The following is a 26097-nucleotide window of genomic DNA, read 5'->3' on the forward strand; positions in this document are numbered from 1 at the left end:
ATAAGACGAGAGATACGAGTGCGGATTTCCACGGTAATACCCGGAATTATGTGTTCCCTTTATCTTGTAATTTTTCGTTTACACTTACCCCACTTCACCCTGTTTGGCCGCATGCAACCTCCACAGACCCTGGGATGCTCTGCGATCACGGGACGACGACGACTACGAGGCGATCCAGGGTAACCTAGAGAGAGAGAGAGAGAGAGAGAGAGAGAGAGAGAGAGAGAGAAAGATTAAATTGGCCGTTAAACGATCGTTGTCGCCGAGACTGGAGTTGGGATGACTCTCTTCGTTCAATTAACACTAATTACCCTGAACCGTGGCAATAACCGATATAATACCGGAAGGCGAAAGGGCGCGCGCCGTAATTGTCCCCGATAAATCGATAGGCCGTACACGATGAGACGCCTCGGATGCGCGAAGAACCCTCAGCGAAGCGGCTAACGTTTAACCTTGCAAATAAACGACCCGAATCTGTCGTTTCACAAACCGATGACTTAATTAGCCGTCACGTCTGCGAATTAAGGAGTCGCACTGAATAAAGTGCCGATTCTACGATATTACAATACACTAAAAAAAGTTACGGTCGCATAGCGGAAATTATCTGAATACGAGAAATTAGCTAAGATGGATAAATGATTAGCAAACACTGCGATATCGCGTATGCTTTGTACTTAATCAATAACAGAGGGAGAATTTCTATCTGAACCATACATCGGTAAGCTTTAGCACAAGAAAGCCTCTCTATAGCGTCCGCTCAGATTGAGGCTAGATTAATAATTGATAACGAGACCTAAATTTGATTGCAGATACTGCTAGAATGCCGCTGTTGTAAATTCTACGTACCACCGACAATTTTCTAGCAGATACAAGACATAGCAATAAAAAACAAATGGAAAAGTGGGGTGCTTTTGGCCTAAAGTGTAACGTAAGTTATATCTGTGACTTTACGTTTCTTGATTCACTAAATGCGATGATAATATATTGCTTATCCATCTTATTCCGCGGCAAAGTGGTCAAAATTCGCCTTAAAATAAAATAAAAATAAATAAAAATAAGTCTTTATATAATAATAATTTTAATAATAATTCGGCTAGTGTCGATTTTATTGCAATTATATTCAATTACTTGTATTATAGTTTGACTTTATAACTTCCTTTCACTGAAAACTAAAGAAACACTTCGCAAAATGAAACAGTTCAGAAATGCTAAATTTTTTTGTCACGAGTTCTTTAACAGAACTTCTAAAGTGATGTAGCAGTCCACCATTAACCATTTTAGCATCTTTAAAACTACACGATGTATGTAAATGTATGTACATCTGATGAGATTCTTAAGATTATTTGAATAAGAAATTTTTAATTTTCATATCACATTGATTTCGCGCTATACTGAATTTAGCATTTCTAAAATGTTTCACTTTCAAAAGTTTTAATTTCCAAGTTTTAACTTCATCTTGAAATTTGAATCGAATTAAATGTGACTTATGTGACCCGAATTTAAAGCGAATTTTGACTGCTTTCCCGCGGGTTTAAACGGGTCAAATGACATGTATAACTTACGTTACACTTTTGTAAGACCTTGATCGGCCTTGAAACTAGCCAAACATTTCTTTCTAATACCCATCATGTGTTTGAGCCGATTATTTCCCACTTGCATAGAGAATGCGCTTAGGGAAACACAAGGGATATATCATAGTAATGTAGATTATTTATGTAAAATCAATGAAGCGTATATCGACGTGGGGCAGGAGAGCATCGCGTTTCGGAGCATGATGCGGTGCGTTATTGCGTTTCGGGCGCAAACAATGTCTGTTTGACCGGTTCGCCGAGGCCGATCGAATGCTGCTGCGACTAATTAGCAAACGTTGCGAGCGAGTTCGCGCGCGCGCGCGACCCGATCGCGAACAATGTCGAAATAATTAGTATACGCGGACAGCGCGCGCCGTGTCGGCGGACAAACGCGTTTGTTAGGAACGTGTGCGAAATTGACTCCTCCGAAACCCCGGCGCGCGAATATATTTTTGCCCCGATCGCCAATTTATTCACGTACATAATCGTAAACAGTCGCGGGAGGAGAGGGAAGGGAAATAAACTCCGAATTGCCGATTTGTGTTCGCGGTAATCGTGATAATTGTGTTTCGCGCGAGAACCTGATATAATATATACGGCGCATTTTTATGCATTTCGGGCGCACGTCTTTTTCAAGTCTATTATACACGCGTTTGTGAGAGACAGGTGGGAGGGAGCCGGAGAGAGAGAGAGAGAGCTCGGCCTCGACGTTATTTTATTACGTTCTCTTACGCGAGAATGGATAATATCGCGGATCGTTTATACGCTACGCGGTTAATATTATATCTCGCCGGGAAGTGCTGTTTCGAGGATCGAATGCATTCCGTCTCGCTACATTGCGAGGGGAAGAAGAAGCGGGGAAGTAGGCGGCTTATTAAATTCTCCACGGTAGCGAAATGCATACAAAGCGAACGCAGCTACTTCCTCGGCTCGAGTTAATAACGTCTCCTGTTATACAGGGTGTCCCGGACGTAGCACCGCTAAGTACTTCGCCCAATTAAAAGTCTGCTGTTCGGTGTCGAAAAATTCGCGGGAGATTGCGCGGGATTTATGTCGCGCGAGTTTTCAAACAACAACTCAGAAGATCGAGTCTTTTCCTCTCTTTTTTTTTTCAATCAAGTAAGAAATAAGGGAGTCTTCATTATCTTTTGCCCGCGAGGACTTCACCGATGTTAAATCCGGAGTCGACGAGTGGAATGAATCTCTCGGAGTTGTTTGTTTTCTTTTTCTCTTTGTTTTTGTTTCTCTAAGTCATATCTTTGACATCATCGAGATGGGAAAAGGTTGCTGCCGAAAGCACAAAAAGAACGGGGGAAAAATGCAATTCGCGCGGCAACTCGAACGCGACTCGCCGTTCCGTCCGGAACGTTTCCGCGCGTTACACGGTGAAAAGCGCAGGATTTACACTCCATTTAAAAAAGCTTTGCGTCCCTGTGCGAGAGCATAGAATATCGCCGTGCCGATAAGAGCAGCCCGGCGCGGCGCCGAGGGCTTCCTAAAAGCTGTTTGCACGCCGCGGATATGTGGAAGGGCTGAAAGTATCCATATAAACCGGATGAACCTGAAAAGTATGTTATAAAAACCGTATATACAAGGTGTCCCCGGACGCAACGAATATTCCTCCTCCCGGCCAATTTGGAGGTAATCTTCTCGCGAGAAAATTAAATAACCTTAACGAATCTAATTAATTTTGTGACCCAAAAAATCACCCTTTCCTCTGTTTCTTTCATTAATATTTACCATAACTTTGTAAAATATAACAGTCCTGGGTTTTTAAAAATCGCCGGCATTTAAGGAAGAGCCTGGTTAAAAACATTTATTTCTAATTATCTCTGCGTGCACGCGAGATCCGGCTCTGCATTGAAATTCGAAAATATTTCACACGTCCGCCCGTCGTTATAATCCCGCGTATTCGCGTGCATTCAAATTTATGCTACGCGACCGTCCATATCCACGTGGGAAATTACTACTCGCGATAAACTTCCCAGCCAGACGCTAATTATCAGCCGGAAGGCAATCTATCCGTTCGCGCAAAAGTCGTTCGTATCGATTACCGGCGAAAGACGCGCCGGACGCATACGGAAATAGGGACGTCGACGACCGGATTTGGATAGGAGAAAGAAAGGAGAGTCCACACGCGAGGCGTAATCGACCTGACCGATTATGGAAATATCACATCCGATAGCGTTTACTCACTCGTCGGATTTAATTTTTCATTTAAAATCAAATTGGTTAGAAAGTATATTAAATATACAAATTATTTACGATATTAATCGACTGAATATCATCGCAAAAGTTTACACGTAATATATCCCAAAAACATGAAAATAACGCGTTATAAATATATATATATATTTTTTTCTCGATTCTTTAATATTAAATTACCCGGTAATTAAATATCCCATTAAAACTTTGCTCAATTTCTCAATTGACTCGAGACTCAACACGCAGCATGAAAACCTGCGAAGAATTCGTCAAAGTTGAGAGTCTCGCGATAATTACTCTCTGAATTTCTCGCAGTGAAATTCCACTCAAAAAGTACGCGGCAAAGAACATTTTGTATTTTTCCGTCGGAAATGATCTGTGTAGAAATATTTGTATCAAGGGAGCAATACCGTTTCTCGGCCGAAAAGGGAGACTATTTTTGCGAATTTTTTTTCGGAAACTACGCGGCCGATTATTTTGAAACTTGGTACGCTAAATACTACATATTTTATTTGTATGTCAGAATTTTTATAAGTATGTACGCTGCGAAATATAAAAATTATTGAAAAACATGTGAAACTGAAATGAGCGGTTTTTGCTCCATAGCGCGCATGATATCTCATGACTCGTTAATTTGAAGCAAGAAAGCCAAAAGATTATTAAACTATCATTCAGGACATTCAGTTATCGCTGGAACTAGTAATATTGAAAACGGATCGTTTTTCAATAAGTTGTAGGTATTTGAAAAAAATGCTCGAAAAATTGCCCTAAAAATCGAAAGTTTTTCTTTGAAAATAAATAGGAAAAGTTAATGTATTTTAATTTCGTTGGTTCAGACGAAAATAACACATGTTTTGAATATGTAGTTATAGGCAAAAGTCGATCGATTCAGCAATTTGTCGCAAATCGTGCGCGCCAGTTAGAGAAAAATCGTTTTGAGAAAAACGCGTTTGAAGTTTCGGGTACTATTTAAGCTTATATTTCTAGTACTTACGTAAGTTTCAACCTAATCAGCGATTCCAGGCCCATAGAACAAACACACCCGAGTCGTTCTTTTGTTACCTAGAGTTCATAGAACCTTCGTGGACCGCATATATCTAACGAAATTTTAAACGTCTCGGTGAGCGCCGGATTTGACTTGCACGCCGTTTCGAATAATAGGCTGTAACTTACGCAATTTTTCGAATTTTTCGATACGATAGGTAGGAATAAATTCTTAAAAATATATAGTTTAATAAAATGTAAAAAAATCGATTTTTTCGACTAGAGAAACGGTATTGCCCCCTTAAATTCTTCACATATCTGTGTATTAATTTGACATATATTGCCATTACATTATTTTGACTAATCCGTGCTGAGTTTATAATTATCATTTTTAAGTGTTAAAATAACACAATAGCGTCCAAATGGCACTTTCGACATATTATTTGTATTATTTGTTGACACATTTGCCTTGCATTGGATTACCGCCAAAATTGGAGCGGACAAATTGGAACGTGTGAAATGTATTAAATTTAACACAGTGAAATTTTTTACAGTGCAGGGTGACCCAACCGAATTATTCGAATTGAGCAATTTTTCACTCATGTTAGAACAAATTTTTCACTCGGAATCGTCGAGTGAATATCTTCACTCGAAATTGAAGAACAAATCTGACGTACTTCGCAGTTAGAGAAACACCGAGGAGAACGTTCAGTAGTCGGCATTCTACTTGTCTGTTGCGCGGTAATTACCAAATATTAAGATGGCTTTTTAAGAAAACGAGGCTTTTTAAGAAAACGAATAAGCACAAATTATAAATAATGAATAAATTCCCATGCACCTTAATATTTAATAAAATCCAAATAAAAATGCCGAGAACTGGTAAATGCCGTAACGAATGTCACTTAACGAACATTCTCCCCTATTCACTCTAATGGATTGAGACATTCGCTATTATGAGGTCAGAATTCACTCCAAGCTTGAGTGAAACATTCACTCCTGCGATTTCGAGTGGCAGTATTTTCACTGTGGCATCGACCATCGAGAATACTGTCACTCTTCATTCGTTTCGAGTGACATGCCACGCTAAGAAATTTAGAGAATACAGCGCCGCACCATGACGAGATCCTCCGAATACACGCGCTGCTGTATAATTCGCAAATTCATGAAAATTCCAAAATTCTTGGGGACCGAAATTCTCAGCAAGAGACGTTCAGCGATTACAGAGCATACAAACGTGCACACGTACGGACCTACGTAGTTAGAATCTTTCGTAGTCACGCGCGGGTCAGAGGCTCTGTTGCAAGTATATTACGTCACGAGCGCGGACGATAACGAAAATGATTTATTCCTCATGGTCTGATAGCCGGATACGCGCGGCGTTACAGCAACGTATTTCCCAAAAGACAGCACGCGCACAATAGACGCGGCGGTGGCGGACCGGCGGCGGCCACCGGGGAAAATGCGGATTGAATTGTTCATGTTGAGTAATACCCGACGACGCGCGTTGTTGCGCGCGTGCGCTCGTTATCGGAAAGCGATAACAACGATGCGCGGCAACGGTTAATCTTATAGACTTCAAACGCGGTTCGCCGATGCGCCGCATCGTATCGGGCATCTTTCTGGTTCCCGTGATTAATTCGCGGGTCCCCTCCTTCTCTTCCTCCTCCTCCTCCTATTTTCTCTCTCTCTCTCTTTCAATCCGCGAGCACCGCGGGGGTGACATCGATCGTTCGAAGCCGCATTCATCCCTCTAAAATATGATCCCGCTTTAACCCCTAGTACAGCGATATCGCGGGACGACTGAGAGGCCGAGAAGTCGCAAAATTCAGTTTCGCTAAAGCGGAGATTAATTTCAGCAACGAGTAGAGAGAAAAGAATCCTAGAAGAAACTATCCCCTAAGAACTTAAATAACGCCCCATTTACAGACAATCGGCGTGGAGCGTGAATGTCAGTTCGCACAAGCTTATCTCTCAGGAGGCACCAAAGCACACTGAAGATTTTTGGGAGCACGCGGACGATAGCCGGTGACCCTCGATATTTTGGCGGAGCGAAAATTCACGGCAAATTTCACCAAGTGTCGCCCTTCTCCGTGTCGATTCCGGGACACCCGGTGCACGATCTTCGCTATAACAGCTCGTTGCATGGAAAAGCCGATTTTCCCTTTTTTTTTCTTCCTACTTCGGTCTTCCTGACTGTCCGACGAGCGCGCGACCGCGTGTACGGTAATTATATACGACTAATTACACGCGTTCGACAGCGCGCGTGTTGTACACGACGTGTCGTAAGCGGTACGTTAGCCGTGCAGGCCGCGAGCGCAACAAACGATGTAATTGCGCTAATTATTGGGCCAAGCGGGGCGCGAATCAGGACAATACGGCGATAGCGCGTGGCGCTAACGAATTTCCGAAGAGCGATTCGCGATAGCGAAGCCGTGGCGGCGTGACGACTTCAAACGACACCGCGCACGCGACCGCATTAATTGGAGTTCTCCACCCGTTGAATTATCGTGAGAGCGCGAGCGCGCGCTATCGTACGCGAAACGCAACCCTCTTCTGTTATACGCGACGCGCGCACACACACACACACACACGCACACCCATACGCGACCTGCAACTTTTCCCATTTAACTCGCACGCGTACAGAATTATATGCTCCCCGTCTATTGAATAGAGAAATTATGGAGATTTTTATTCGACACGGGATAATAATGGTTAATTAGCACGGCGCGTTTAATGGAAACGTTTTTAACGAACGGCAGCTGAAACGTTCGAATGAATATCAGAATTTGTCGGGAAGTTGAGTGCGCGCTGTATCGAGAAAACGACCAGAAAATGCGCGAGCGCGGCAGGGAAAATACGTCGAAAATGATATTTCATCCGTTGAAACGTGTTCGGCAATGCGCGCGCGAGAAATAAAAATTTTCAAAAACGTCCGTGCGAGCAATTAATTTCAATATTGATGGCCATTCTGCGCGGAAATCGCGGGAACGTTACACCGTTTCGCTTTCGAAACGTCGTTGCAAACTCGCAACTCCCGCTCCGATAATTCTTCATGTTCCAAAAACGCGGATCTAACGAAGAATCGAACACGAGGATTCAGTAGGGCGCATTTTATTAACGAGATCGCCGGGTCACTCTCCCTCTCCCTCTCTCTCTCTCTCTCTCTCTCTCTCTCTCTCTCTCTCTTTCTTACTCACTCAGTCACTTACTCACATTCCCTTCACGTATTCCATTGGATACGTAAGTTTCGGAACTCGTTGGCTCTTCTATTTCTCTTTCTCTCTCTCTCTCTCTCTCTCTCTCTCTCTCTCTCTCTCTCTCTCTCTCTCTCTCTCTGGACTTCGATCTCCCTCGAAGCGCTCGTCACGTCGCGTCGCGCAACGAATTTTTCCGCCGCGGTTCGTCCGGTAATTTTGTTAGCGGCGAGTTCGTCTAACGAAAAAGTTGCCCTCGAAGTTACAGCTCTACGTAGCGCGAAATTGCGGCGTCGCGTTGGTCGGTCCGACTGTTGTTTTCGCGCTTTCGCGTTTTCGCGAGAAAAAGAACAACGAGAGAATCCGGAGCGTTGCCCTTCTCTTCCGCGTTCGCCACGCGTGTCATCGACGTTGAGCGTCAAGCGAGATCAAACGCACGAATGAACGAACGAACGAACGAGCCAGCCAGCCAGCCAGCCAGCCAACCGACCAACCGACCGGCCGACCGACCGACCAACGAACGAACGACTATCGATAATCCTTTCGGTTCTTTGGGAACACGCGTTTCGGCTTTTTGTTAGCGAGCACATCGTCTCGCAGGTCCGATAATCCAATTTGCGGCCGACGCGATTTCCGCCCTCGCGGGTATACATACGTAAGTCGTCGTTTACGTCCACGGACACGCCGCTAATACCCCGGTGTTTTACACCGCGCACGTTAATCCTCTCGCGTCGGGGTTGCCGGCTCGTTTATGACCCGGGGATAAAGCGGAACATGCGTCGCATCGCTTAGGGGAAAAATGAGGTCCCTGTCTGAAGTCAATTTTCCGAGGAACATGCGCGGCAAGTCTTGCATTATCGTCAAAAATTTTCTTGTGTGTGTGTGTGTGTGTGTGTATGCGCGCGCACGTCCTTTTTTATATTAGATTTTCTGTATTTTTGTTTGATATTTCTCCCTCGGGAAAGACGAAAAGGTGAAAGGTGAAAATTGTCGCGCGAGTTCGTCGAAATTGCGATCGCGTAGCCATTTTCGGGGACGAGATAGGCTTCGATCGAACGCAAGGCTCACTGCGCGAGAATCAGATGGAACGCGGAAAAGTGGAAAAGTTCGTCGACAGTTGCATGATCGATGCGTTCGAGCATCGATCTTTACACCCCACCTGATCGTGACGTCAGCGAGATAATGAAAATACCAGCGAGTGAGAGCAAAAGGGAAAGAGAAACAGAGAGAGAGAGAGAGAGAAAGGGACTCTCGGGGAAAATGAATAAAGTTTCGGCGCCCCTTTTTTTTCGCGGTACCGACGAAAACTCTTCGTGAAGCGCGAATGAGGCGCATCGATGTTCGACGGACGATCAGCCACTAAAAGTCGAGTAGTTTTCAGCGATAGACAGATTGGATGGCGATAGTGCTTCGACACGCGTTCGATATATGATAGATCTCATATGTACTCTCTGAAACGTATATCCCTGAAAAATATAATCTCATTCTTAATGAAAATATTCTTACATATGGCCTCAAGAGGATTCTCTTCAAATCAACAGGAAAATATCCTAAGCGCAATATTCTTAAAGTTAGAGAAAGAGAGAGGAATTACGTCTTTCGTCTATTTTCATCTTTTATCTGAAGTTACGCGACCGCACACAATTTCGAGAAATTCGCGCGACAATTTTCGCCGTTCACTTTTCCACCTACAGTACCAGTCCTGCTTGTCGCGTCTTTCGTAAAACAACATCTTGCTTCAAGTAAACATCGTCCAGAAAAATATGATCTTACCTTTAGCGAAAATCCTCTTATAGATGGTCTCAAGAGAATTCTCCTTAAACCAAAAGGAAGATATTCTAAGCGTAAAATTCTTAAAATTAGGGGAGTTTCGCCTTTCACATGTACAATACAAGTTTTCTTCTTAATGAAAATGTTTAGATGTAAAAGAATATCCCGTTTTAAGTTAACACTCTTCCTCTTGATTCAAAAAGAAAAATATTATAATAACTAGACTTTAGTTTAATAGTTCGTTTCATTAGAAGAGCTATATTCTTTCGGTAAGAGCTTTGAAAATATGGAATTACAGAAAACAATATCTTGCAACTAGAGTTCTCTTTTTTTGAGCATTAGAATATTTTACTTTTGGTTTTAGAGGAATGCTCTTGAGGCCATATACAAGAGAATTCCGCCAACGATGACATTATATTTTTTTGAGTGCAATAATTCTCGATACTTCTGGCAATTGCCATATTTTACCACCGCCGCGTTGTTTTTCTTGCAATTTGTTTTTCCGCAATATTTTGCAGCGTATGCTGCGGCGGGCGCCGAGACCTGTCTTTCATCTTGAAATATATTTGAATTAAGTTCTTTAAACACGCTGCACCGGTGTTGGGCGCTGAGAGCTCAAGGTGTTAAATCTCGTCGTGAGATCGTAATGGGACGCGACATTTTGGCCGTGGGAGTAAATGAAACTCCGAAGGCGAGTTTCCCACGTGCGAAACGAGAAAGGCGTCGGTTGACAAAGGCTGGATTAGAGAAGGAAAGCGGGGACCGTTCGCCGCCCACGCGCGCGTCGTTGAAATCGACGCCGAGACAATACAAGGTGGCAAAAGGAAACTGGAAATCAGGTGAAGAAAGAGGAGATCTTACCGCCGACACCTCTAAATAGCTTCCTTCCGTGTTGTAAGGGAGGGATGCACGTGCTCAGCGTCGCACAGAACTTGAGCGCGATAGAGGCGCGCGAATATTCCCGGATCTCCCGCAATTTTCCAGAAGAATGCCGCCTTCGCCGATGCGAATCGGATTTCGGAAGCCGGGATTTCCCTCGGAAACTTATTCGCGCGTATTACCACCCGCCGTCGTGGTGGTGTCGCCGCTCGCGACAGCGAGGGGTTGGAGAATTGTGGTCACTTACTTGTGGATAAGGAGATTCAAGGCGCGTGCGCCGCAGAATTTCGAGACTCTCGTTTCCGAGGACGCGAAAAGCATTATTTTCTCGCAAGCTTCTCGAAGAGTTTTTAACGCCGCTCAATTTGTGGATGTAACGTCCGGAGCAGAAAAATTTCCGGCAAAAGTCGCTCACATGTCAGAAATCAGTCAATTTTTCTCTATATTAACCTGTTTTTATATAACCTTTTTTAAGAATGACCATCACAGTAAATGTCAAAACACGGAAAAACACGGAAAAAATATATACATAAATATTTATAAAAAGAGTTAAAGAAAATAAATACAATTTTATATAAATGCAAGCGTACATAAATATTCTCAGACTCATATTCTGTGAATCCTCTTTTATTCGATAAAAGTAGCTTTAAGCCAATCAGAAGGTTTATAAGTTATTAGAAGCACTTTTATCGATAAAAGAGAGTTCAGAAGAAAAACCTGAATACTTTCGCGATTGATTGTGCGTAAAATATATATTTTTTTAAAGATACAACTCTATATACAATACAACACTAAATGCTTCGATCATTTTTCAATGATTTCGTTCAATAGCTATTTCTTATTGAAATCCGGTTAACTAGAAATTTGTTAAATTTCTGTTAAGAACGGATAAAAAATTATAAAAAATTTATACAAAAATAAAACACGTATAAGAAAGAAAGAATTATAAAAAAGATTATGCAAAATTTCTAGTCAATTACTATTCTTTGGCTTATTTTCTATTCGGGATGTATCTTCGGAGTGTCCAGAGTGGTCAGAGACGATTGAGATGATACTTTCGATGTCAGGACTCGAGCATGGAACCCTCGCGACACGTGTATATTTTTAACGACGTAACACGTCCGAAATTTCGCGCACATGAAACACGAGTAAACTAAATCGCGTGTTTTATTCGCGTCGGGGGAAGTGCATACCATTGTCCCGGGCGGTCGCACAAATATATAAATCGAGCGCACGGGGAAAAGGACGATTTACAATTACCGCGGCTGCGCGCCGCGGATTTTTGCACGTACATTTTTCCTAGTTATCGCAAAAAACGCTTGGTCGACGGGCTAAAATATCGAAGTACGCGCGTTATCTTTCGCGCGTGTACCGTCGCTAATGCACCCGCCTACCGCCGTAAATATCCCGACGAAACTTTACGCCACCGCGAAAATGGCAAATTATTACGAGCATACCGGGTATTCCCCCAGGCACACCTAGGATCGAAAGCTATTCTCCCCCGAAGTATCGTAGATACCGCGGATACACGCTTTGCGAGCTTACGGCAAAACCGCGTCGCGCGCCTGAATCCGCCCTTGCCTTCCATTCTTTTTCTCTTTTACGTTCCGACGCGAACCTCATTTTCTAAGCAAGGCGAACGTTTCCTTCGCACGGAGAAAAAGGACATTCTTGTTAGGAACATATCTTTATTTTTGACAAGTTAAACTTCAAACGAGATTACACTGAGAAAGAAATATAATACATGAAAATTTATTTGCGAGATAAGAACTTATTTTATTTTCATAGAGATAAACTTTATTTCGCAAAAATGAATCTTATATCGCGAAAATAAACCTCATATCCCGCAAATAAATTTTCAAGTATTTTTTCTCAGTATACATACACGGAAAAAACAATATGGTTGATCCATACAGAAATCTGGTTGTGTTAACCAGATTCAATAGTAAAATACGGAACAACTATTTATGTAGTTGCTGTAACCAAAGAGCAATGGCTGAGTTATTTATGTTGCAGCAGTGATAATACATGGTTAATACAAACGCGGCTCATTACGCGACAACTACAAATGTATATTTATACATTCAGAACCAGTTTTCACATGTATATATCTATAGCTGTGCGCGTAGTGAATTGCTTTTGTTTTCTAACATCGCTGCTTTGCAATATAGCATTTATTAATGCAACTATATCGATATTTAGCTCGTCTATACAAAATGATCCCTTTACTAATTTGGTTGCCACAACCAGATCACGCGCAACTTCATTGATGTAGTTGACACACCAAAGTAAGTCAAATCAACCATACACATAATTATCATACATATCAAAGATATGTAGAATGATGCAGCTATTTGCTTACAACTAAATATTTTTTGTTAGGTGTATTACATCTCTTTTTTCCGTGCGTTTTAGCGTTAGACAAAGATAAGTTACTTGCATCAATACATTTTATATTCGATTCAACAAATAGTTGTTTGGATTCAAGACGATAAAATTCTAACAAAATTATATATTACTGCTTATACTTGAAACAGTGGTTATTAATTTGAGTATATTAGTTTTAAGTGGATAGAGCATCACACATATTTGAAAACATCATATTCTTAATCCAGTATTTTGCACTTTCCCTTAATGAAAATTATTTTTGAATAACAAGAATATACACTGAGGGAAAAATTACTTTAAAATGAACAAATATTTCTTTGACGGGTGCCAACATATTTATTTAAATCTAAATTCTCTTTATTTAAACCAAATATTGTTTAATCATTTAAATCAGGTAGATAATATTTGATTTAAATAAAGAGAATTTAGATTTAAGTAAATATGTCAATGACACCTGTCAAAGAAATATTTGTTGATTTTAAGATAATTTTTCCCTCAGTGTGTGTAGGTTTCTTCTCATTAAATCATATAAAATTTATTCTTATCTTCGTTTCATGTTATCTCATTTAACGTTAATCAAGATTAACATGTCAGAACTAGAGATATTTTCCAAACAAAAGTCCTTCTTTCTGTGCAGTTGTTTTGTGTGTGTGTGTGTGTGTGTGTGTGTATGTAAAGTTAAAAATATAACAATTGTGTGTGTGTGTGTGTATGTAAGGTAAAAATATAACAATACTATAATTCTACGACCATATTTTGAGGAATTTTGACAGTTAAATCTTGATATTTCGAACATTCGACGGTCAAGGATTAAGAGGATATAAAGGTGAGTTAAAAATTTTAAAAAAATCCGTACACGCTGAGAGGCAAGTTAACCCCATGCAACCCTGTATCGAAGTGCGCCCGACACGGTGATTTACGAGAAACCTCCGGCGTATTTTTCCCCAACGCGGAACGGTGAATGATTACGCTCGGAGCAAACTACGTTTCTCGTACGTTTATAGAGTGCATCGAATGGCGGAAATTGATCATCGTGTCACAGACAACGCCGATGATCTCGGGATGAAAACAATACTCCCGATATCCATATGTTTTAGGGACAACGAGAAGAAATATTTCACGAATTTTTCGTAACGGGCAATCAAACGATGTTGTGATACATAACTGACATGCATTGTAAAAAATTTCGCATTAGATGCAACACATTTCACATGTCCCAATTTACGCGCTCTGATGTTAATTTGACACAAGGCAAATATATAAACAAATAACGCAAGCAATATGTGGAAAATTAATGCAGAAATGTAGTACCTGGACACTACTGTATTATTTTAGCATTTAGAAATAATAAATACGCAATGTAGAATCAAAATAATACAACGATAATATTAACAAATGAATATGCTAAAAATTTACGAAGATTCCAATATGGATCGATTTTAACACGAATATAAAATACTTTTCACGTGTTACCTGTAAACATTCTCGCTTGGCATTCACGTAATCTCAATTAGTTCATTGCAAAATAAAGTGTACTAAAACAACACGTTAACACATCTGCACTTTTAACACACTATATCGGTCGTAAAATTAATATACGGTATGTATGTACTCTACTCCCTCATATATAATCTCCTAATGTAATCTCAAACATCGTCTCTTCAACATTAACCTCCGTGTACAATATTGGGTCTGTGAGATCCGAAGGAATATTCGATCGCTCAGCAACTTTCGTAAGGGGTCCGGGAACATTTCGAAATAGCGTAAATCTGTTTGCAGATTTGGATTATATTGCGATATTATTTTATAGCCGCGATTTTTCTATATTTCTGGGAAAAAGCGTACCCAAAAATATGAATTTTCAACAAAATTATGGTTCAAAATTGTAGTTTAAAATCACCGGAGCAGATCCAGCTTAAACTGCATGCTCCAACAAATATAATTGTACGCGAAGAGCCAAGAAATGAATATTTGAGTTTTGTTAGGAATTGTGAATATGAACTCAATGTAGAATAGTCAAAATAATACAATAACAGATATTAATAGATGACAATGCTAAAAATTTAACACAAAAACACTACATCGATTTTAATACAAATATAGAATGTTCTTTTCATCGTGCGTTTGTAAACACTCTCGCATGACAGGCACGAATTCTAACACCTTTCTAATACACAGACATACACAAACGTATGTTAACTTACACCAGTGTTAAAAATGAAGGCGTGTTAATGCGTTGCACACTAAAGTTCGCAGGGTTTGCAAGACGCATCGTGACGATCCGTGCAGTGAGGATAACCGCACGATGATTATACAGCGATAACGCGACAGGTCGAATACTACTCGCGAAGTACGTCGATCATGGTTGCTGGCAACTTCCTAATTGAACGCCGCTCGTTAAACTTAGCCCGCCCGTCGCGGCGAGCGCGGCGCGTCCGCTAATTAACGGTGGTTTTTAGAACGGAACTACCCCTCGGAAGCGAGAGGTTGGCTTCCGCCCCCGCGTTAAAGACGACGAGCCGAGTCTTCGATCGAATTTCACAGTCGACGCGCGCGTTCCAGACACATCCCGGCCAACCGGAGGAAATAATCCTCCCGTCGATCGGGAACAGCTGGGTACCTCGTCGCACCTCATAACACGAGTCGCAATCGTGGCGGTAGGGACGGCAGGTTTCGCTTCCCCACCTCCCTCCCACCTCAAGTTAACAGGACTTTCCGTGGGGTGAGACGTTATAGCGGTGGCGGTAGTAGTGATGTTGGTAGTGGTGGTGGTGGCGTGTGGTTGCGCTATATCGGATATATCTTGCCGTAAGTCTTCACCGGAGAAAGATGTTAGTCCGTAAACTCATTCTTGCGAAAATTGCAAAGCCCGGGAGTCGCGAGCGCGCATTTTCGAGATGAGTTAAGTAGGCGCAAGTAATTAATGTATTAGCATGTGTTTTCCGAGGTAGAAGCAATTTTCAACACGCTGCTGTTATCGTGTACGTGTGTTTCGCAATTCCATGGACTTTTATTACAGACTGAATTTAATAGGTAAGATCCGGGGTTTGCGGGAGGTTTCGATTCAGTTCGTTTCGCGCTCCGCAATTTGCAGAACCGTTCCAGCGTAATTATTTTGTAAATTCAATCGACTCGTACACAACGTAGAAATTTGTTATTCCGATAACGCCGAGTGCTTCTCTCTCCCCACCTCTCTTCTCTCTATATATATCCTCTCTCATCCTCATGTCTTTCATCCTCATGGGACTCGCCGCTTATTGATTAGTTGTCTCGACATATTTGATGATATTGGGTGATATCGATACGTATCCTATTGCCGCGATATCGATATCGTTCGGTAATCGTACGCTACGATACTTCGACGTTATCGTTTCACTACGTTACCATATGATCACTTAATAATTTCAATAATTCTAATATCGGATACCATATGTTGCGCCGTCTGTCCGATTCTTTCGAACGAACGCTCATCTATCGATTGACAGCAAAATAGCGACGTACACCACAGTGGCCTCCCGTACGCGACGGGCACGGAATTTGCGCAAATTTGAGCAAAAACAAGCCTCGCAAAGACGCGGTGAGGAACCCCGCCGCTATCGCCGAGCTACGCAGAACGTGGTCGCGCAATTTTGTCCGTGTTTAGCGCGCTGGCAACGTAAATTAAAATGTCAACGAGCCGCGGCAGGGGACTCGCAGTGCTCGCTCGGTTTCGTCGCCGTGCGCGGTACACGGCGGCTTTTACGGTTTGTTTCCCTAAGTCGACGAAAAGCTCGCCGTCGAGCAGCGGGATCCGCGCCAGCAGCGCGTCCAAAGACGAAAAGAAAATAGACTTCCCTCCGCCCTTCGCATCCCCGGCGCCGGATTCTCGAGGAGCTTACTTTAGGGCGAACTTAATGCGTCACGAGCCACGACTGATACGCGCGAATGCCTCGAAAGGGGGAAACTAGACGGGAAACGCGCAATTTTCCACTTACTGTCTCGGAGACAGGGGTGCGAAAGAATCCCTTCGATCCTCCTCCTCTCGTTTTAAGGCTTCGCGTTCGGCTCCTTCTGCAAACTCGAATTCGCGCGGTAACCAGGCGCGAAAGCGATGTATTATTCGCCACTCTCGGAAACGGATCCGCAGAGAATTATCATATATCACGAAATAAAACGGCGCGTGCACTTTTTTTTACGCTAACGCAAAATTGTTTCGAAATCTTTATATATTGAGATAAAACGCATTCTATGCCTATTTTTTTATATCAAAGTGGAATACAACTGGCAGAAATTGTGAGAGAGATAAAAACCGGGATTTTATTTCTACCCGAGCACGAAGTGGAATGATTGTTTAATTATTTCACTTCGCGCACGAGAAAACAAAAATTGTTGCGTAGTTTCGAAAACGTTGTTTCTCCCCCTATATTCCTATACCGTGAGATTAAGCGGCTCGCGTTTGTGTAATTTATATACGCTAGTATGCGAAAATGAAAAGCTGGTAAATAGGCGGATATGCGTTATTATTTAACGGAAGCCGGGAAAGAATGGTGGAAACCGAAGTTGCGTGTAGATGCAACGTGTGTATCTGCGCGCTCAAAAGGTCAAGAAGCTAGAAGAGAGACGAAAGCGCGAGAAAGGCACGAGGAGGGTTGCGTTTTTCTACGTGGAACGTGCAAGGTGCACTTTTACAGAGCGTCGGTATCTTAATCTTCCGCTACTGTCCGGGAAGTTAGAGAATTTTCTAAAAAGAATCTTGGTAGAATTCGCCAAGATAGTGTCTACTGATTTCCCTGGGGGAGTCATCCTTCTCCGCCTTTCTTTCCTTCACCGAATGCCAGCTTCTCTCCAGTACTTTCTCCGTTCTTTCTGTCCTTCGTCGACCATGGATCTCGCGGAGTTGAAAGACGACTAAGATTACAATCGTCATTAAGATTCTCGTGCAACAACTTCTCGGCAAACTGATCGATTCGCGAAAACCATCTTTATTTTAAATCAACTAATATCGTCAAAGCCACTTTCATTATACTGCTCGAGATTGGAGGACCGCGCTGAATGTAGCACAAATTAAATATAGTAGTAGAATAGAAACAGAAATATATATATATATATATATATATATATATATATTGCATTTACATAAGCCCGCTTTTTTCGATTGATCTTTTTTCTCCTGTGTGATTTGTTTAAAAAATAATAAAAATTTGAATAGTATTACACTTAAATTGTTTAGGAGAAGGTTTTCTGGAATTCCCACCTAATAAATCAGACGGTAAGGGTAATCTATATTTACGGGTCTATATTTTCCGATCTCGTCAATTTATTGCGAAATTGCGAGCAGGTAAAGTTACGAGTGTTCCCTAAATGCCTCACGTGTCATACGTGACGTTAATAAAAAATAAATTGCAAAAAAGATATTGGCAATATTGGCAATATTTTGAATTATATTCATAATTGAATTATATTCAATTTCAAATAACAATTTCATTTTTTTATTTTTCCTTTTGAAAATCTAATTTTTTTGTTTCAGTCTTTGCTTTAAAAAATACAATTTTCAATTGTTAAACTATCTTTTAATTGTTAAACTATCTTTTTAATATATAACAATTTTCAATTGGTAAACTATCTTTCAATTGTTAAACTATTTTTTTTCAACAGATATTACTAAATTAACTGTTTTTTTTCTTTACTAAATGATCCTTCAAAGATCGAAGAATTCTTTTTTTAATAAGTTGAACAATTACGAATTTTTTTCTAAAAATAGAAGAATTCTGTTTCAAATTTTGCAAATCCAATTTTATCTTTGTAACCTTTTCACTACCAATGGGACATATGTTTTCCCCATCATTAATACTAAATTTATTCAATTGAATAAGCTTTTTGACATTCAAAAACATCAACTGTACTGTTGGTACAAATATGCCCTCCCAAAAAGCCTAATGAAATTGGCGTTCCGGCTCTATCCTTTTAGCGGTAAAACATAAAACTCTTAATATTTTTGCCTGAACTGCATTATATTAATGTATTTCATGAAGTTAACGGGAAAAAAGAAATTGCATCTTTAAAAACAAAATTGGTAGTGAAAGAGTTAAGTGGAAATGATTCGAATGATCGAACTACGCTATTTGCTGTTACGTACGAAAACGAAGGTGGTCCGAGTCCACCATAACGAGTCCACTCTGCGGGACCCTCGACTCATCTATCCGTTCTCAATTGCGGCGCGGTATTATCGAGACCGTTATTGGCAATTTCGCGTTGTCGAACGATACCGTTGTCGCCGAGAAGACACGAACGACTCGACGGATCGAAGAACATACAGAGTGGCGCGTATTCGCTGCGGCGTGTTACGGGGCGAGTCGTGCCGACAGCTGCGGTTATTTGTATGCAAAACGCCGCTCGTTGGACGGCCACCGCAGCCGTCCTCGGGGATTGTCATCGCCGCGTCTGGCCCAAAGCTTGTCTCGGACAAGCGAAGCGAGCAACGTCGCGCGCCCGGTCGAGTTCTTCCACGTCGCGCAAAGCCCGCGGGATAACTTCCGGACGAGCCGTGCTGCTACTGCTGCTGCTGCTGCTGCAGCAGCAGTAGCAGCCATTGTCTCGCGCCGGCGAACTCGGCCGAGGGGTGGACCGTGGAAGAACCATGCTGAGAGCCGACTCGGAGAAACAGCGGTCATGATTAAGGGGGAGAACAAAGAGACCCCGCGGTATCTCGCTGCTCCTCCCTCCCAGCCTCCATCTCTTTTCTCTCTCCCCGGTCTTTAATAAATCTGGGTTACGGCCCGCCGCCGCCAAAAGTGTATCTCGTTTTTCTCCTCCCCTTGTGCGCGCACGACACGATCTACTTCCGTAACACTTACGTAACACCTGCGATTTTCGGGCAATCGCTCTGACGAATGCTGCGATTTACATTACACGGCAGGTTCCACCGCGCGTTGTATCCTTTTTTTCAAGCGGACAAAGGGATGAAAAATCGCATGAGAGCGGAGATCGCTTCCGTTTCCCGTTTACGAGAAGTGTGACGCTAATTTTACGAGATCGACAGGATAATCCGATAATTGCGACAGCTCGTTAAAATTCTCCGCGATTCTCTCGGAGATTCTACCAGCGAGGAAAGATTTCTCCAAGCCGTTCCTACAGCTTTCCCTGGTAAGAATGACAATTCTGACGACTAGCGGAAAGGGAAATATTCCCGTCTAAACGGGAGTGCGCGGAGATCGATATCGCTTCCAAGCGAGATAGAACAAACTCGCAGAATAGTCCGGAGCGAATTGTAAAAATACCGTTTCCAAAAGCAGAGGGTGCGGGGCGGGAGTGAGAGCAGGAGGAGACGAGGAGCTTCACCGCGCGCGCGCGCTCACCGATATCGCGTACGCGTCGACCTGAGAGGAGTTTATCGCCCGTGGGAAATTCGCAGACCCGTCTTGGAGTGTACGGAGGGAGGGGGAAAATAGGGAGGGAAAATACCATAAAAAGAAGTCGTATAGGACCGGACGAGGCAAAGTGGGAAGACGCGAGAGGAAGCGTAGAGAGAGAGAGAGAGAGAGAGAGAGAGAGAGAGAGAGAGAGAGAAGCGAAGTAAAAAGCTCGTTTATTCGCGAGAGACAATTACGAGCAAAGACCGAGAGAGCGGAGTATTTCGTTCGCTCTCGTCGTGGCATTTGACGACTGAATATTTTAGCAGAGCCATTAGGAAACGGTCAAATAACTCGCTCGCCGAAACGAGGATCATCGGGATTAATAAGCACCTTGGGTCAAAATTTTGTTCCTACTTCTGGTTGCGATATTTTACATCTTGATTTGATTCTGAAGTTTACATCAACCTCTTTTGATTCTATTTAACTTACTAGCTCTGTCAACAGATCCTCTTTGGCACCTGCAAGTGGCATTTCGTGCGTTTTCTGCCATTTAAATAGGATTTCAGTTTCTATGTATATTAAACTGATTCTGTAGAATATACAGAATATACAGATGTTGGAAAGTTCGGGTCGAAAGTGGAGCTAAAATTTCGACTCGGGTTGTGAGACAATTCGAAATTTTGAATCATTTTCAATCTCAATATTCAATTCAAGATCTGTTTCCAAGACCCTTAAGCTTACATCAACCTCTTGTGATTCTACTTAACCTACTGACTCTGTCGACAGCTCCTCTTTGGCAGCTGCAAGTGGCACTCCGTGTATTTTCTTTAAAGACGTTAAGTAGAGTATCAGTTTTTATGAATATTAAATATAAACTGATTCTTCAGAACATATAGATGTTACAATAGTACCGGTCGAAATTTCAAAGTCAAGATTTTAGTTCTACTTTCGCCACTCTTCGTAGTTGAGTTGGATAGCTGTCGGACGTACTCGGAAGCGAGCGAAAACGGAAGAGAGCAAGGAAAAAGCGGGGCAGCCGAGCGCGGCGAAGAAAGTGTTTAATTCAATTCGTCGGCGGAGACAATGACGGCGGTGAGGTGGAGGGATTACAGGTACTTTCCATCGAGGACGTAGCGACGCACGCCGACGAGGAGGAGGTCACGCCACGCGACTCGAGGATCCTCCTCGTCTTCCATAGAGTAGAAAGAGAGATCGCGAAGCGACCAAGATCGTAAAGCGCATACGAGCGATTTTTTCGTTGATTTTTTTATTTAATTTAACAACTCCGCCGATATGACTCGAGGAAGGCACGGACGAAATGCACTTCCATTTTCCACGTGAAATTATACACTGAAAAAAATTTCTGGTAATAATTATCCAGCCTGTGTTATAATTACTACATTTAGTGAAATAATATCAATTAAATATAAGAGATGAATATTACTATATGAAAGTTAATGTTACTAACAATTTTGTAATTATCAAACTTTTTTTTCAGTGTAGGAAATATTGTACGTAATTTTGGTTGATATTAGCAGATCGTATGCCTCAGCTAACATGTAGCTACGTTACTGTAGTTAGCCACCATTTCCATGGAAATGGTCGCATTTCACTCTGAAACATCTGTTTCCCCATTAATAACGATGATAATAATAAGAAATGTAATGATAATAATAATAATACTCTGGGTTACAGACGCGATAAGAGAACTTGTGCGGTGAACTTTCCGGATCGCGACGGAGTGAAGCCGGAAAAATAGCAGAGAGGTTCGAGAGGGGGTAAAGACCGTGCCCGGGGCAAAGATTTATCGATTAATGATGCACTCTCTCTGTTTTTATCAATGCCGCTACATCGCGAAACGGGCGACGCTATGCCGCACCGAACAACATTCTCCCGCGATGGAGAACTTTAATATTCGACTCGCGAGGTCTCTCGCGGAAAGGTGAATGTCTAAACGCGGTAAGAACGCGGGATGACAAATGAGATGGAATAAAACGCCGACGGGTACAACGATTTCGAGATTAAAAATCCTCCGGCTTTCGGTTAACCGACGCTGGAATTTTTTTCCGCCGAGAAGGAGGACAGAGTGAATGGAACAAAAGAACGAGAGAAAGAGAGAGAGAGGCAGATCAAAGGAAAGGAATGAAAAACGCGTGGCGGACGTTCCAACCCGCCGCGTGAATTAATAATCGAACATTCTCACGGGAAAATTAACCCCAGAATGTTAAAATAAGTAAGACATGCACATAGTCTGCGAATTATTCACCAAGCGGTACGCCAAATGCACACACTTCAAGTTTTATCTTTTCGAAAACCACGTATGCCGCAAAAAATGTGCTAAACGCGAGACACTAAAAATAAGACAATAAACGCGAGAAGTCGAAACTCGAAGAGCAGGGCGGAAGAGAATCCCTCGCGTTTCTTTTAACGCCGATTATCTCGCAGCAGCCCGACTTCTGCGGTGCTTGCGTTGCAACTCGCGGCGCCCGTCGTCGGGGTTAAAATTCAGCACGCGAAGTTTCCCGCAAGAAAGATGTCGAAAACTACGTTTCGCGCCCGTGGATATCTATTATCCCATTTAAAAATTAGCATCGGAGCGCCGGTCTTTGTCCGCTCGTCTCTCCTCTCGCCGTACTTTCGTGCCTCGGTGAATGCCGAATGCGCTTCTTCTCTCGCTAGCTCGGTAAAAGAGAGGGGGAGAGAGACAGGAGAGACAGAGACGGCGAGAAAGAGGGCTTTGAAGGGCACGTACGCTGGGAAATCGGAGGATGCACCGTTCTAGCTTGCGAATTCCGTTTCATCTCGTTAATGCACTTTGCCGGAGTTCGGAGACGAAGTTACGGCAACGGTGTTGGCGGCGTCCGATCGAGGTGCTTGTATCGCGGATCGAAAGAGAGATGAGAGTGAGAGGCAAAAGAGAGAGAGAGAGAGAGAGGAAGAGGCTAGGAGGAGAGGAGAAAGAGAGAAGGACGTCTGCCACGTATTCCCATTAATATTCGTCTGAATTGCGAAACTTCACGCGCGCCCACATGCAGACGCGCGTTTTCAGGAGGTGGTTATTCGCTTACGTTGGTCGACACGCGCGTTTTGTTGCGCGAATTTTAGCGATTATATATTCCTATCGGCCTTCATATATATGCGCGGACATTTGGAAAATGCTTTTAAGGTAAAAAGTCTATTCTCTTCTATAATTTGCGGATGAGCCAATTCAATAATCTGCTCATCACGAAAGCCAAAATTCGCGCAGTTTTCGCGCAGTTTCCCGCACTTCGTGTGTTTCCTCCAGAAAGACAGATGTTTCGTAATTTTGTTTGCACGTGACAGCGACGCCGATTTTCTGCCGCAGTGAGAATCGGTTTCCACCGCGTTTATTGCGGCGTGTGAATGTGCGAAGTGACTTTTATTTTTTTTCTTTTTCTTCGCGAGGGAGAAGTTTAATTAGTTCGGTCGACTTCGACCAACCGCAACTGTAATCCCGATTAAAAAGTTTCGCGGCGCATAAACCGAGACTTTTAGTACCTCAAAAATCGTCCGAGGGGAGGTGAGAATGAAAAAAGAAGAAGAAAAGACAAAGCGACGAAGCGCACGCTGAAAGACGCGTCAGACACTGAGAGAAAGAGAAACAAAGAGAAAAGAGGAAATGAAGAAAGAGATGGAGGGACAATATAAGCGAGTTATATTTTCCGCTGCTGTGAACGCACGCGTGGGAACGAAGAGAACCTTTTTCGCTTCAGTTTTCGTTTCTCTCTTTTGCCTTTCTCTCTCTCTCTCTCTCTCTCTCTCTCTTCCGGGGAGGAGAGAATATTCAGTGCACGAAGAGGAGGAAACAATAACTCGCACGTTTTCAGTGACTGTGTTTCGTTCGCGGAAGTTGGCGGGGACCAGGCCGATTAAGGGGGAAAATTTATAAGGTGCGTCTCTTTTTTCTTTTCTTTTTCGTGCGATTTCAAATGATCAAGTCGTCGCGGAAATGAAACGCGTCGCGACAGTTCTCGTGATACAAGGTAATGGTTCAGATTTAACGTTGGAGTAACTTTCAATCATTTGTCATAAATTTATCGAGATTAAACTGTTAATACCAATATAAAAGTATAATAACATCATAGTTTTGAAAAAAATTATCTTATTTTAAATTTGTTTATTCCAAATTGCAAAAAAATAATGATAAACACGTATAAATGCTTGTACATAAATCCCAATTATGGGTCAGCAAATGTTACGCGCCCATATACGATAACCAATTTTATAGTAATAATTTCTACATTTACATTGTTTTAGTCTATATAGAATAATGGCGTACATAACACAAACTACTCGCACACAGAAAAATATTATTCTACTATTAAGAAAAGCGATCACTGAATTTACTTTCCTTCTTTTAAATAATAGTTATCTTTAACAAAGAATATTTTCTTAATAATAATCCTAAAATATATTTATGTCAAATTTTAGAAAAGCTCATTATAATACTCAAAAAAACATTATTATACATTATCATACTCAAAAGAAGAATTTATTCTCTTTACAAGAATATCACAAAATTTTGTTAAGAAGAAACAGTTGATTTGATTCTGAATATTAAGCAAACTGAATTTTTTTATTTAATATTCTTGAAATGCTAAGCTTACTAGGATACAGAATATATTTTGAACAAATTTGATTTTTATTGTGAGCTAATGATAAATTTGTCGATATATAAATTTATGGAATACTTGAAATAAATAATATTTACTTGAATGCAATGTCTATTTTTCTGTGTGCAGTTTTGTTTGAATTTAAAGTAACTGAGAGATATCCTAGATTTTTTTCTAAATATTAAAAATGCTCGTGAACCTTAGAGAATATAAATGTAAAAGAACCGATGAATATATATAAAAAAATTCTTTTCCGTGTTTTTATTATAATATGTACCTTCTTAATACATTAATAAACTAATTTGAACTAAAATTGAGACTTGATCCATAATTGGGACTGTTACCTTATCGCTTATTACTTTCCTCCTCAATTTTCGACATTCCCAACTAACAATAAAGAATTCCTATCACTCGCCCTACTATAATATTGCTAATCTTTCCGATGAAGGGAAACAAACTTTCATAATTCCATGGTATCTCAGCTGTTTCCCGATTATCATAATTAATATTTACCTTAACTTCAGCGAAGACTGTTGCATGTTACTCCCTTGCGCTCAAGCGGAAAGGGGCTAACTTTTAACCTAATTAATTCAAATTCAGTGGCTTCACCTATACTATCCGCCTAACTATCTTTCAGAACCCGGAAGTAATTTATAATTCGAAGTTTATTCGATGAATATAGCCCTTCTTTGCTTTCATCGCTAACTCACAAGTTAGCTAATAAAGTGGTTTATCGCGTATCTCTGCTATAAGCAAGAAAAAGTCACCGAGCGTTTCTAGTCGACAGAAAAGTCTTTTTGCAAACCAGCGAATCGCAGAAAGCGTGACACCGTCCTCGCGCGGTCAGTGTATCTCCCTTTCACTTATATATACCACGAATTAACCAATAACATTACTCTTTCGCCATATATCACGAGAGAATAAGACCGTGTTCTTTCTCAAGTAAGCGTTTTCCAGAAATATTTCAGCCCGGCGACGTCCCCATTCTTCATACCAGATTCGAAATTACGTTATCTCTGACCCGAGTCGCGCTAAACTTTAAAACTCCACTTTGTCGATTATCCGAAGACGGATTTCTTCCTGTCGGGCGGGGGAGAGCGTCACAGGTCGTTCGCTCCTTCTCTCTCCCCCCCCCCCCCCC

The 26097-nt window shown here is 41.8% G+C and overlaps 1 protein-coding gene across 4 annotated transcripts in view; it reads right to left on the reverse strand.

Moving 5' to 3' along the window:
• The window catches only part of LOC116852062 (protein-tyrosine sulfotransferase), a 109715-nt gene that overhangs the window by 30894 nt on the left and 52724 nt on the right, over positions 1 to 26097 (reverse strand). For 2 of the 4 annotated variants that reach the window (XM_032832043.1, XM_032832040.1), the window contains exon 3: positions 89 to 184. The exons of the other annotated variants lie outside the window; for them this stretch is intronic. The gene's annotated coding sequence lies outside the window, so the exon portion shown is untranslated. The remainder of the gene's footprint in view (positions 1 to 88; positions 185 to 26097) is intronic. 4 annotated transcript variants of the gene reach the window in all.

Source organism: Odontomachus brunneus, unplaced genomic scaffold, assembly GCF_010583005.1.
Source record: "Odontomachus brunneus isolate Ranch 3 - 2012 unplaced genomic scaffold, Obru_v1 Obru_scaffold_200, whole genome shotgun sequence".
Taxonomy (NCBI): domain Eukaryota; kingdom Metazoa; phylum Arthropoda; class Insecta; order Hymenoptera; family Formicidae; genus Odontomachus; species Odontomachus brunneus.